General features: G+C 36.0%; 1 protein-coding gene across 7 annotated transcripts in view; it reads right to left on the bottom strand.

The window, feature by feature from the left end:
• Nucleotides 1-13,037, bottom strand: part of FGF14 (fibroblast growth factor 14) — a 693,770-nt gene that overhangs the window by 344,603 nt on the left and 336,130 nt on the right. The gene's annotated exons all lie outside the window — the stretch shown is intronic.

The raw sequence follows: 13,037 nt of genomic DNA, 5'->3' as shown, positions 1-13,037 counted from the left end.
GTTCCAAAACTCTAAACTTTTTTAGTGCCAGCATGACATTCAAAGGTCATGCTCACAGGAAATGCTGATTGGAGCATTTTGAATTTTGGATTTGTGGATCAGAGATGCTCAACTGCTAAGTATAATATGATGCAAATATTCAAAAAAAAAATCCAAAATCCTAAACATTTCTGGTCCCAAGCATTTCCGATAAGGGATACTCAACCTGTAAAGAAATAAATCTAGGCCGGGTGCAGTGGCTCACGCCTGTAATCCCAGCACTTTGGGAGGCCGAAGCAGGCGGATCACGAGGTCAGGAGATCGAGACCATCCTGGCTAACACGATGAAACCTCGCCTCTACTAAAAACACAAAAACTTAGCCGGGCGCGGTGGCGGGCACCTGTAGTCCCAGCTATGCAGGAGGGAGGCTGAGGCAGGAGAATGGCCTGAACCTGGGAGGCGGAGCTTGCAGTGAGTTGAGCTCGCGCCACTGCACTCCAGCCTGGGCGATACAGCAAGACTCCGTCAAAAAAAAAAAAAAAAAAAAAAAAAAAAAAAAAAAAAAAAAAAAAAAAAAAAAAAAAAAAAAAAAAAAGAAAGAAAGAAAGAAAGAAAGAAAGAAAGAAATCTAAGCTAAATACGTTGTACAGAGTTATATCACCGCTTCACATTTTTTGATAGCTATCCTCAATGTTTTTTAACTGATAAATGTTTTTGTCACTTTAAATTACATAAATAAAAAAGGAGAAATTTAAAAATCAGTAAAAATCCTTGATATTGATACAAGAGGGGCGGGCAGGGTCCCTGCCGAGGAGGACTCCACCCTCGGGCCTGTGCCCATGGACCTAAGTGAGGACAAGCACTCCTGTTTTCGTGCCCAAATGTTGCATTTTCCAGGACCACTCTGGCCCATCACGATCCCATTCTGTGTCTAAAAAAACCCAAGACCCTATCGGGCACACACACAAGTAGCTAGACGTCAAGAAGAACGCACCAGCAGAAGAACACACCAACAGAGGCCAGGAGGTCATTGATGGCGGAACAATGCAGACGACGAGGGGAGTTCAGCTAAGGGCCATGGGAGGAGAGCCCAGCAGCTGAGCAGCCGGACTCCAGGAGAAGAACACCTTCCCACTCCATCCCCATGCTGGCTCCACAGCCATCGGCTGAGAGCTACTTCCACCACTCAATAAAACCTTGCACTCATTCTCCAAGCTCTTATGTGACCCGATTTCTCCAATACACGAGGGCAAGAACCTAGGATACAGAAAGCCCTCTGTCCTTGCTTTAAGGCAGAAGGCCTAATTGAGCTGATTAACACAAGCCACTTGCAGACGGCAAAACTCAAAGAGCGCACTGTAACACCTGCCCACTGGGGCTTTGGGAGCTGTAAACACTGGACTCTAGATGCTGCGTGGGGTGGAGCCCTGCCACCTGCCCGTCCGCCTGTTCCTCCTAGAGGTTTGCGCGTGGGGCACAGAAGAAACGAGCCACACCCCCACGGCGCCCTGCGAGGGGAATAAGGGAAAACTCCTCCCATTTGAATACTCCAAAAAGACAAAAATAGTGGGTTTTACTTACTTTTATAGACAAATAATGCTATATGTTTAAGTATGTGTCTGATGAGTCTTTGTAACCACTGGTAACAATGCTTATCATGGCAGACTGTATTTCCCAAAATGACCACAACATTTTCCATCCCACGTGCTCTTCTAAAACCTGGAGAGTCTTTGTGATTGTCTCATGAATAGAATAAGGCAGAACTGACACACGTGGCCTCCACTGCTTGGTCACAGAAGGCAATACTGTGGAGTTCTGCCTGCCTCTCTCATGAAACATTTGTTCTTGGAACAAAGCACTAAGCTGTGAAAAAGCCTAGGGCACACGGAGAGATCACAGGTAGGTGTTCTGGCTGAAAACTTCACTGCTGCTCACGTAACATCCTCTGTGACTTTTCTGACATATGAAGAGGCATCTGAGAACTCTTTAGCCACAACCACCATCTGACTGCAAACTCATGAATACCCAAAGCAAGAAAGGCCTAGATGAGCCTAGTCGACACCAAGAAGTATGAGATATAATGAAAAAAAAAAAAATGTTTCAATCCACAAGGTTTATGGTAGTTTGTTATTTAGCAATAGGTAATTGGATAACAGTTAACAACAACAGCAAAAAGTCTATGCAAAAAAATAAGAATGGATAACAAATTAAACCACAGAAAGCATAAAATATAAATAAATAACCAAGAAATTGAGTTGTGCCAATAAATGCAAATGATTTAAACATGCCTACCAACTGGAAAAGATACTCAGATGGCGTTAAAATAGAAAACTCTACTTACTAGCAAATAATAAATACCCAAAATGAAATTCCAAAAAGGCCAAAAATCAAAGAATAAAATATATGAGGCATTGAAATCAAAAAGAAAAAAATAATAAAATAAGCCTAACCAAAAAGAACAAATATTTAATAAATATAGCAGCAAAAATATGACTAGTAACACAGAAACTAAGTTACTAAGTTGATCTGAAAAACTTCTCTATACCATACTCAAACCCTTTTGTAAGTGTAATTTTCACTGAATAAAAAAGAATGAAAAACAAAACTAACATCAAAATGAAGAATAAAACCATTGCTGAATATATAGAGGCCATTTTTAAATTATAAACAAGCAGGTAAATGTAAACATTTGAATGAAATTAGTCATTTGAAACAAATTTCAGTTTCTCCAATTTATTCAAGGAGTAGAATGCCTGAAGAGAAGAAATGTAAAATGTCATGCCAACTTACACAATCTGTTCCATAGCCAGGCTATTCTTTAAGTTGTGAATTCTTTCAAACCATTATGGAATATACTCTCAATGATAAGAAAAAACGTGTTCAGCAATACTAAAAAAGTGAAAGCTATCTAGTTTTGTGCAAAAATATTATAATTTTCACTCAAAAATTTGACCAAGGTGTTGTTTAAAACCAACAGCATTTCCTAAATTTTAATCGAAGCAGTTTTTATGTAATAACATCTGCATCAAGTAAAAATATGTTCTCTGCTAAGAAGAATTTGGAAATTTGCTTTTAAAGGTATTTGTTGCTGTTACACTATAGAATTTCTGAATCTATAATAAAATAATGAGGGTTATGAATCTCCAAGGGTATACAGATCAGTGCTTCCAAACCTTCCTTACTGTAAAATGCTTTGTATTCACAGAATATTATTAATGTTCTATAACATAGTGAAACGAATGACTATAGGACAAAATTCAGAAAATGGTGCTATAAACCAATTTCTCTTTGGACATAGATACAAAATATGTCAAAATCAAGAAATTAATATTGATATATTCCTATTTATAACATCTAAACATAGTAATATAAATAGGTAGTTCTGTAATATAAGTAGTTGTGTTATAAATTGGTAATGCCCCTGTAAGCTGAGCACTGTGAGAGGCCAAGACGGGCAGATTGTCTGAGTTCAGAAGTTTGAGACCAGCCTGGGCAACGTGGCAAAACCTCATCTCTACTCAAAACACAAAAAATTAGCCAGGCGTGGTGGTGCACACCTGTAATCTCAGCTACTTGGGAGGTTGAGGCACGAGAATTGCTTGAACCTGGGAGGCAGAGGTTGCAGTGAGCCAAGATCATGCCATTGCACTCCAGCCTGGGCAACAGAATAAGACTCTGTCTCAAAAAAAAAAAAAAAAAAAAAAGTTCGCAATGCCATTCTTAATGCTAAAACATTAACCCAATACCATTAAAATCATGAAAAAAGAATGTCTTTTATGACTAGTGTTTTATTCTGATCTGAAGATACAGGTAATGCAATAACATATAAAACATGAATAAGATTTTCAAATATTATAAAAGGTGGATAAACCGGTCAGAATTTGCATATAATATGCCTATGTATTTCCCTAAAAGCAAGAGAATCAACTAAAAAAAACACTTAATATATTATGTCAACAATGAAGCTGACATGTCATGTGACGAACTATTATGCAGCTTACTGGCAATAATGTTTTTAAAGAATTTTTTGAGACATTTCCATTTAAGTAAAATAAAATTAGTAAACCATACTTGCTATAATTAAAAGGTTTTTTAAAGTACACATTTAAAAATCAATGACAATAAATAAAATAATGATTTGAGCAAGGAACATTTAATTTACCCAGTCACCCAGATTGGCTGAAGGATGTTGAAGATTACATTAGCTAAATGAATGATAGGTTTAGGAAAGAAAGTATATTTAAGATGGGTCTTAGAAAAGAACTAAGGTACCACCAGGCATGAAACTGGGACAGAAAATACTGTCCCAGTTTTATGCCTGGTGGTACCTTAGTTCTTTACAGAAAAACATTACTGCCTTATCAGAAGTCAAAGTAAAAGCTGAAGTAAGGCATAAAAATCAAACATCTTTAATTTGAGATAAAGACAGATATAATAGCCTTTAGAGGGGTTCCTAGTCAGAGTATACTGAGCTAGCTGATGACCAACGTAATTGAAAACGTAACTAAAAAACATAAGCTGTTTAATACAACTTGGGTTCCTTCTCCAAGATAGTTTATAAAAACTGTTTGACCTATTATATGGAAATTTGAAAAAACAAAATAATATAAGTAAAACAATATAAATATATATTATATTTACGGGAAAAACATAAAACTGAAAATAAAAGGTAGCCTTAAAATAAAGACATTTTCTGTAGCACGAAAGTCAAATTTGTGTAAGTCTTTTAACGATATAGTTGGCCCTTAATATTCCTGGGTTCTGCATCTGCAGATTCAACCAAACATGAACAGGAGATATTTTAAAAAATAATAAAAGTGAAAAACAATAAAGTATAACAATAATTTACAAAGTGTGTATATTGTGTTAGGTTTTATAAGCAATCTAGAGATGATTTAAAGTATATTGAAGATCTGCATAGGCTATATGAAAATACTATGCCATTTTGTATCAGGGACATGAGTATCCCTGGATTTTAGCATTTGTAGAAGTTCCTGGAACAAATCCCCCACAGATACTGAGAGATGACTGTATATGAATCCTAAAAAGAAAATTGAATGCTAATCATTATCATAAATATCAGATATATAATATAATGTCACTTTCTTTTCAACATAAAAATGTTTCCATTAAAAAATTCCAAAAATTTAAACACAGTTCTTTGTTCCAAATAATATTATTATTGAAATAATTAATGTCTTTCAGCCCAGCCTCCAGATTCATCATCATCTATTAAGCCTGGAGAGATTTCATGTCAATGAGAAAGGAAGCTGTACTTCTAGAAGTAACCATAATGGATATAGTGCTTTCTTCCAGGATTATATATCACTATAAGTGTTTATAATGTCAACCTGTGGCTCAAGGCAAATCATTCATATACGATCTACTGTGCTACATTCCTAGGAGCTCAAGTCAAATGGAGCCCAATACACTTGCCTCTTCCAATTCCAATAACTTATTTCAATCAACAACAATGTCCACAGGGTCTGTGAGGATACAATGACACAGCTTAAAACACTCCAAGATATTTCTGGTACATTGGTATCCCTACAGTTATGGAAATTGATTCCAGAAGTATAAGGAAGATAACAGAAAATAACATGGTTTATTTTAAAATACAAAAAAGAGCAAAAAATAGGATGCATCTCATATATGCATACATATAGTAGCCTTAAAATTAAGGCATTTTCTATAGCACACATTTTAAATTTGTATAATTGAGTCTTTTAACAATACAGTCAGTCCTCAGTATCCCTGGATTCTGCATCTGCAGATTCAACCAAATATGGACAGTTAATATATAACTGTCCAAACCTAGACAATTGTCCAAATATATAATATGTTAATGTATACTATATATTTATAAATATTTATTAATATATAATTGTCCAAACATGGACAGTTAATATGCATATAAAATATAAAAGTCATTTTTATTTGACCAGGAATTTACCAAGTTATCAAATAACATAATGAATAAACCATTAATCATTTTAAAAATCATTACCTATGGATATATATTCTAGTAAAAGCATATTTAGACAGTTCAGTTTTCAATATATTCCAATCCACTTTTGTGATGTAGATTTTGAATAGTGGATGTAGCTCTTGGCCCTAATTTACCATATTTCATATACAGCTAGTTAAGAATGTCAGCACAAAATAATACACTTAAATAATACATTAATAATAACATTTGGCTTAAAATATATCCTGGTTTTAAGCAGGAGGTTATTAATGTATCATGAATCCATACCAATTATTATAGTAGAATGCCCAGAATTTAAAATAGGAGGATAATTCATAGTGGTAATATTATTTTTAAAATGAATCTTAATTCAATACCTAATAAGTGCCTTACTATGTAAGTGAAGTCCTTTATCATTGTTACTGTAGCATATGATTAGAGAACACATTAAAAAGCTATTGCTTTTCTGACATCTAATTTGCATCAGGTTCTTAATTTTCAACTGGATACAAATTAGGCACTCAAAAATAAAAGAACCAGTTAAATTACCTTATCAATAACAATACTATTTTACCAAAGACAATTAAAAGTAAGGGCACTGACAAACATGGATTTTTCAGCATCAAATATATCTTATTGTTTAAATTCATGTTTATAAACCTCCCATTACATATGTTACTAGACCCAAATAAATAACACAATGTTTATTCCCTCCAGTAACCTTCTGAATTTCCAAATGATACATTCAAACAGGGTTTCCGAAGTTGCTCTAACAAGGAAATATTTCTCTTCACATACAACTCTCTCCTTGTCCTTAGGAGTTCGGAGTGTCTTTCTCTAACTAAGCTATAATTATTATTGAATCCTAGTTGTGCTTCAATTGAAATATCCCTTGAATCTGCAGAACCCCTGTCTCCTCTTAAAACAAGAGCTCCTCCCTTTGTATCTAGACTGTCCATGAGCCTCCAGGCGTCTGCTGCTCTCTCCAGTTTCTCCCCATCCACACAACCCATGCTTGAATCATGAAATGTGCCTGCTCAAAAGCTGCATGGTTCCCCATGGCTTAGAGAAAATAAAAAATTGTATTCAAAGCTTTCCACAGTCAGGCCTTAGATTACCTTCTCACCGTGTCTCCTACTGCTTACCAACTAAAGCTCTTGTCTCCACCTCACTTCTTAAAACTCGGTTTCTGGAGCATAGCAGGGCTTTTGAAGTCACATTTCCCCCACATCTTCATGAACAGTAGTTCGCACAAAACAAGCAACATATATGTGATATTTGGATTTATTTCAACTGATAGGATCATCAAAAGGCCATTTGGGAATTATCAATTATTTTATTTTATAACTATGCATATTTAGTTGCATGGTAAGGTAATTAAGTCACTTGTACATGACCACTCAGCTAGAGTGACCACTCAGCTTGACAAATCAAAACCAAAACTCTGCCTCACAGAAATAACACTTTTTTTATTATTTCATATTATGCAAATAATTTAGAAATATTGATCATAGTGATGAATAGGATGTAATAAGATGCTTTCCTTGCTTAATAAAAATATATTGGGCTTCCCATTTTCTCAACTCCTAACTGGGTGATTGCACAAAAAAAAAAAAAAAAGATCCATTTAGTGTGGAAACAAGACAGTCAAATAGAGAACTTCAGTGACCAACACGCTTCCCAAGGAAAATCAAATTGAATATTTAAAAATGCACAGTCAGAGGAGACAAACTAACAAAGAATAAAAAGGAATAAGGCATGCCTACTAGATCTACAAAAACCTCAAAAAGGCAAATCTAATAGTTACTGGCCTTAAAGAGGAGAGACAGAGAGAGAGAGAGAGAATAGGGTGGAGAGTTTATTTAAAAGGATAATTACAGAGAACATCTTAAACCTAGAAAAAGTTATCAATACTCAAGTACAAGAAGGTTATAGAACACCAAGCAGATTTAACTCAAATAAGACTACCTCAAGACATTGAATAATCAAACTCCCAAAGGTCAAAGGCAAAGAAAGAATCCTGATGCAGCAAAAGAAAAGAAACACATAACATATAATAGCACTCCAATACGTCTGGCAGCAGACTTTTCAGTGGAAACCTTACAGGACAGGAGAGTGGCATGACATGTTTAAAGTGCTGAAGGAAAAAAAGTTACCCTAGAATAGTATATCTAGAGAAAATATCCTCTGAACATGAAGGTGAAATAAAGACTTTGCAGACAGACAAAAGCTGAGGGATTTCATCAATCCCAGACCTGTCTTATAAGAAATGCTAAACGGAGTTCTTCAAAAGAAAAGGACATTAACAAGCAATAAGAAAACATCTGAAAAGAAACAATCTCATAAACAATCTAATGAAGTATCTTAAAGAAGAAGAAAAGCAAGAGCAAACCAGGCTGGGCGTGGTGGCTCATGCCTATAATCCCAGCACTTTGGGAGGCTGAGGTGGGTGGATCACCTGGCAGGTGGCACTCCTGACCTCAGGCCCTGAAACTACTAAAAGAAAACCTTGGGGAAAGTCTCCAGGACATTCATCTGCGCAAAGATTCCTTGAGCAATACCTCAAAAGCACAGGTAACCAGAACAAAAATGAACAAATAGGATCACATCAAATTAAAATGCTTCTACACAGTAATGGAAACAATCAACAATGTGAAGAGACAACCCACAGAATGGCAGAAAATATTTGCAAACGATCCATCTTACAAAGATTAACCAGAAGATACAAGGAGCTCGAACAACTCAATAAGAAAAAAATTGAATAATCTGATTACAAAATGGGCAAAATATCTGAATAGACATTTCTCAAAATAAGACATACAAATGACAAACAGGTATATGTAAAGGTGGTCCATATCATTCACTGATCAGAGAAACGCAAATCAAAACCACAATGAGATATCATCTCACTCCAGTTAAAATGACTAATATCCAAAAGACAGACAATAACAAATGCCACTAAAGATGTGGAGAAAAGGGTACCCTTGTACACTGTCGGTGGAAATGTGAATTATTACAACCACTATAGAGAAGAGTTTGGAGTTTCCTCAAAAAACTAAAAATAGAACTCCCATGTGATCCAGTAATCCCACTGATAGGCATATACCCAAAAGAAAGCAAAACAGTATATCAAAGAGATACCTTCATTTCCATGATTATTGCAGTACTGTTCACAATACCCATGATTTGAAAGCAATCTAAGTGTCCATCACCAGATGAAGAAAATATGTATCTGTACACATTTAAATTCTAAGAGCAATATTTTGACAGAGGAACTAAACCAGTGAGTTTTCATGGAAAATAAGACAAATATGGTATATTTGTGTTAAATAAGGCATGTTTTTTAAAACAGGATTTAAATTTTTCCTCTGTAGACTGTAATACAAAGACTTATTTTCATATCCTATTTTCATGAATAATGCCATGAAGCCAAAACTACAACAAAGGTTAAGTCCAGTTGGTAACTGCTTCTCTAAGGACTGCAATCTTGTTTGCTAGAAAAAAAAACCAAAAAACAAAAAAAACACACATAAAAACATCACTGAAAGATTTTCTAAGCTCATCTGAGGGAACAGGCTGTCATCCTATAACTTTAGCAGTGAAATAAGTCAGAGCTTAAGCCAGCAACAAAATCAGCCAAACTACTTTCTCTCTAAATCATAGGTAAACATCACAGAAGGAGAAAAAGATGTTTAACAAATAACCAAACAAGAGTTATCTGCTACCCTTAGAAGCACGTGCATGCACATCGTGGGTGGAAAAGTAACAGCACGACAAGGCAGAGAGAACCAGATCCAGATTGCAGGGCAGATTGAAACGTAGTGTCTTTGGGGATAAGCAAAGGAAAAGCTACCGAAGCCATTTTTTCATTATACATATAAATCACAGTAAAACGTGTCACAGGGAAGTTTTGCTTGATGATCTGATGCTTCAGCTATCTTCTGGGGGATACTCAATTTTAGATTGATGACAGTCATCAATTTGCCTCCAGTTTGCTTTATACTGGTCTCTCCCTGTTTACTATTTGTTTTACTTTTCCTCCCTCTTGGTATTTTTTATAATCATCATGTTAAGATTAAATAACAGAGCAAAAATCTTTCCTTCAAAAGCAACAGTAAACTGAGATTTATCACTGTCTTTCTTGGGTCCATTTGTATGAGCAATTTTTCCAGATGTAATAGAAAGTGATCCATTTACTTCCCCTTTACTGCATCACTTCTTTTTCCATCGATGGTGAACAACTAGATACAGACACATCCTATCTTTCTCTACTCTTCACTTCTCCGTAGGAGATACCTACTGAGTAATGATATAGTAGCAGTTGTTTCTGTTTTTCCTCATTCAAGATGTAACTATATAGAGATCTGGGAAATCAGAATAGGAGGAAGTCCAATTTTCGTCCTGAAAAATTGTAATAGACGCAATCTGCTGTTGGAGTGGTGGGAATTACACTCTCTCGAACAGACTTACTATTGGCAAAACTATCAGGGCTAGAACAGCCGTTCCCCTCCAACCCCCTGCATACAAAAAGTAAATGGAAAATATAAATAGCATGGACTCTATTTATACCACTGCAAAATAAGGAGGGAAATCATGAAAATTGAGAGGCAGAGCTCACTGCTGCCTTACATAAGGATGCAAGTAAATACTGTATTTGTGAAAGAAGAACAGAAAATCACAAAGCAGGAAAAGGCAATGTATAAAGGCATTACAAGAGGCAGAGATAGAAGGGGGAGAGAAGATGGAATTTCAGGACACAAAATTGCCATTCTCATTGGAGATAGCAAAAAGTAGCATTAACTCTTGGGGAAAATTGGATCATTGATTTACAGAACAATCTTTAGAATCTTTCCCAGAAGTTATTTAAAATCAATAAAAATTGATTTGTAAACAATAAAGCAGAAAAGGATAAATAAATAAAGGATGGAGGGCAAAATATCACTCTCAGAATTATGGGATTCATAAGGAATCATCAAGAACAAAAGTAGCAATTAATAGCCCAAAGAAAGAAATATTTAACTAATAGAAATCATTTAATACAGGACCCTATGAGTTCTTAACAAATTTAATGATAGCCCTTCCCAAAATTCTACCAACACTGTCAACTAAGTAATACAGGATAAGGGAGTGTTATATACTGAATTTTAAGGAAAAACTTTTACAACTCATTAATCCTCCCACAGCCAAGTTGCTGTAACGTGTGAGGAAAACAGAAAGGCTATTTTACATAAGAAAGGACTGGCAGCATATTATTCATTTACGCTTTTGTAAAAATTACCTGAAGCCTCACTCAAATGATAGAAAAAGAAAAACAAAGAAGTTAGGAAATAGAGAAATAGGATTGTAAACTGAGGTCTCAAAATCAAATGTCTTACTGGAGGAGGGCTAGTAATATAAAAGTGTAAATTGGCTGATGAATGGCAATAGAATGTGGTGGTATTTGTGGCAAACTGAAGAGTTCATGCCCCACCTAAAGGCATTGAAATGCAAATGCTGAAAATATATCTTACTTCTTACCATATCTGTTGCCTCCACCTAGCCAGAGGCAGGCAGATCACTTGAGGTTAAGAGTTCGACACCAGGATGGCCAACATGGTGAAACCCCGTCTCTACTAAAAATACACACATACACAAACATTAGCTGGGCGTAGTGGCATATACCTCTAGACCCAGCTACTTGGCAGGCTGAGGCAGGAGAATCATTTGAACCCAGAAGGCAGGGGTTGCAATGAGCTGATATCATGCCACTGGACTCCAGTCTGGGTGACAGAGCAAAGCTCCATCTCAAAAAAATGAATAAACAAAAATTAAATAAATTTTAATAAAAGATGATAGGCAGCACATTATTGCAGTGGTTTCTGAGTCTGTCCCTCCCCACACACGCCTATTCCAACACGCAGCAGGCAGCAGGCCACAGCCTTCACCATATGCTTGCTATGGAATTTAGGAGCACCTTTGATGATGGATTAAAATAATCACAAGATTTGTTCTATTCCAGTGGTGCCAGCTAATAAAGCCCAACATTTATGTATAATTGGGACACTGTGCCAAGAAAGTTAAATTTATCCAATAAAACATATTTCCCCCTTTAAAGCTGTATAGAAAGGCATTATTGCCAACTTCATTGCAAGGAAATTTTTCAAAACATTTAAAAATCAGTGACTCATTCGTTCCTTAAACCTTTTATTAGTTGACTAAGTCTTTCATGCTAATTGGGAAAAAGCAATAACAATCAAATGGAAGATCTCTCTGTCATGTAATTTTTATATCAAAGGCCTATGATTATACTTGCATTAACATGTTTAATACTCTGTATTTATAGTTGAACTGTGTAAAAATTAATGGAAAAAGAAAGACCAAGGCCTTGATCTGCGGGAGATGGGGGATTCCCTGGAGCTAAGGAAAGATCTTGATGACAGTTCTTTCCAACAGGGAAATAATAATTGTATTACTCTCAATAATAGTTGTATTATTCTCATTCGCTCCCTCTCTCTCTGCCCTTCCCAACAAGTCCGAGACAGTTTCACCAAAGAAGGAAGAGCTATCTTGTTTTTTTGAGACAGGATCTTGCTGTGTCACCCAGGATGGTGTGGAGTACAGTGGTGTATTCATGCTCACTGCAGCTTCAACCTCCTGGGCTTGAGCATTCCTAACACCTCAGCCTCCAAGTAGGTGGGATTACAAATGTGCACCACCATATCTGGCAATTTTTTAAAATTTTTTTTTGTAGATATGGGGTCTCACTATGTTGCCCGGGCTGGTCTCAAACTTCTGGACTCAATCTATCTTCCTTCACTGGCCTCCAAAGTGCTAGGATTATAGGCTTGAGCCACCATGCCCAGCAGCACTATTCCTTATGAGCTCCAGGTTTACACATTTGTTCCTGGGAGGAAAATAGCGTATTCTTTCACCCAACTCCCTACCTGGGGAGTATTCTTCTGAACCATGACTCTCAGATATTGACACCTGGAAAAATACAACTATTCATTAAACAAGTTTTGAATTCCTAACATGTGGCAGGTGTCATGTTAGACACTGGAAACACAACTGTAAACAAGATAGATTTCGTTTACATCTTCACAAAATAAT

This window comes from Symphalangus syndactylus, chromosome 15 (assembly GCF_028878055.3).
Source record: "Symphalangus syndactylus isolate Jambi chromosome 15, NHGRI_mSymSyn1-v2.1_pri, whole genome shotgun sequence".
Taxonomy (NCBI): Eukaryota; Metazoa; Chordata; class Mammalia; order Primates; family Hylobatidae; genus Symphalangus; species Symphalangus syndactylus.
This window is presented reverse-complemented; position numbering and strand designations above follow the sequence as displayed.